The sequence below is a fragment of the Galeopterus variegatus genome, unplaced genomic scaffold, assembly GCF_000696425.1.
Source record: "Galeopterus variegatus unplaced genomic scaffold, G_variegatus-3.0.2 Scaffold9126, whole genome shotgun sequence".
NCBI classification, from domain to species: domain Eukaryota; kingdom Metazoa; phylum Chordata; class Mammalia; order Dermoptera; family Cynocephalidae; genus Galeopterus; species Galeopterus variegatus.
The window spans coordinates 43,975-45,828 of NW_007735237.1; the positions used below are offsets into that span (position 1 = coordinate 43,975).

Sequence of the window (1,854 nt, forward strand, 5' to 3'; positions counted from 1 at the left end):
ATCTGAGGATGAAGGGTGCTTTCAAAATGAAAGATCAGTGTTTCCTGGAGAGTGAGAATGTAATTTACTTCTTTTAAGCAAAAATTGTGTTTGTCATTGACAACATACTGGCAAAGAATGGTTGAAAAAATGTTTTAATGTATATGTTTTATCTGGAATAAATCCATGAGCACAGGACTAAAATGTTTTGGAGAATTGTGTGTATTTGAACAATATTGTGGTCCTGGTTAAAATAAGTGGATGGTATGTATGTTCCATTTTTAGGCATCACAACAGAGTATATGGAAATAAAAAGGGAAGTGGAATGGACAGAAAGGATGTGGTCATGAATGCACACCCTAGGAGCACCTCACAGCCTTTTTGCAGAATCGAACAATGCCAGCTCTTCTCCACAGATGTTTGTTTCTTGCTTGACTACTGATGAAGTTCAGGCTGAAATAAACCAAAAGATAATGAATCCAATTTACAAAAATTTAGTGGAGCATTGTGCACCATTCGACAAGCATATCATAAACTACGGGTCTTATTTTTAGAGCTAAACCAGACAGCTTCAGATGGGACTGTCCTTTGACGAGGTCTTACCTGCGTGCCTGAGTGTTCACAGTGAGCCTACTGATCTGGAGGCCACATTTCTCTTATCTTACTTATCCAGGAGAATGAGAGAAATCTTTCTTCAGTTTTTCTAAACTAAAATTATTTCTTCAAATGTTTTCAAATTTGGCACAATGCCAAGGCACATTTTTGCCAGCAATTTTTTTTCCCTAAGTCCATGTGTATTTTAAGCAAATTCTCATCCATATGGCCCTCATTTCTTGTCTCTTAATTCATCTTTATGTTGTTCTGTAGGTTATCTGATATCTTTTTCTTTAGGTACACATTAAGATTTGTATGTTTATTTGGGGGTGTCATATTCATGTCTCTGTACTTATTTTTTGTTTGTTTGTTTCCTTCCAACAAAAAGAAAGCCTTATTTTGACATGATGGAAAATACTTCTTTATTAATGGGTTTGAACAGGTGTCTCCTTCCCCCAGTAGGAACAGCATCTATGGTGGACTCGTGATGCTAGGCCTGGAACTGGGGAGTTGACATACTGCACCTTGTTCAATCCTCCCAAAACCCTACGAAGAAGTCGCCTTCTTCAATTTGTAGGTGAACTCACAGAAAAGTGAAGATACCTGAGGCACAAATGACATTATTCAAATAAGGAACCATTATTTAAACCACTCTGACTCCCCAAATCCACATACTTTCCGTGATATCTCACTGCCTGGTATAGTATCTAATTTATAAGTACAAGCATTATATGACTGCATGCTTAGGTACTGAAAAAATAGTATGTCAAACTCTCTCTTTGGGAAGATTCCACAGAAAATCTTTGCTCCTTTCTGGAGAGTTAGACTTTTTGATACCCTTGTTGGACAGGCAGTCCCAACACCTCCACTATTCCTAGAGACCTCTGTGTTTCCAACAAAGGAGCACCCATCATTTGACCTCTAGATCTGTGGTCAATGAAATCCTGGAGACCCAATGGAACTTTGGGAAACTAGGCATGCACTTCAAGCCCTACGTTTCCAACAAAGGAGCACCCATCATTTGACCTCTAGATCTGTGGATCAATGAAATCCTGGAGACCCAATGGAACTTTGGGAAACTAGGCATGCACTTCAAGCCCTACCTTTCCTGAAATTTTGGCTACCTAAAAAAGCAAAACAAACAAGCAAAAAATCCAAGTGGTCTATGCACTAAAGTAATCGCTACAGAAATCATGGGAAGGCAAGTCTTAAACTTTATTCCATGCTCTCAACGTAATAGACTCTGTTCTTATGCCTCAGTGTCCTTACCTGCTCAGGGGA

General features: G+C 38.8%; 1 long non-coding RNA gene across 1 annotated transcript in view; it reads right to left on the minus strand.

The window, feature by feature from the left end:
* LOC103609060 overlaps positions 1 to 1,854 on the minus strand; it is a 13,872-nt gene that overhangs the window by 4,322 nt on the left and 7,696 nt on the right. The window contains exon 2 of the long non-coding RNA XR_552100.1: positions 338 to 432. This is a non-coding gene — a long non-coding RNA (uncharacterized LOC103609060). The remainder of the gene's footprint in view (positions 1 to 337; positions 433 to 1,854) is intronic.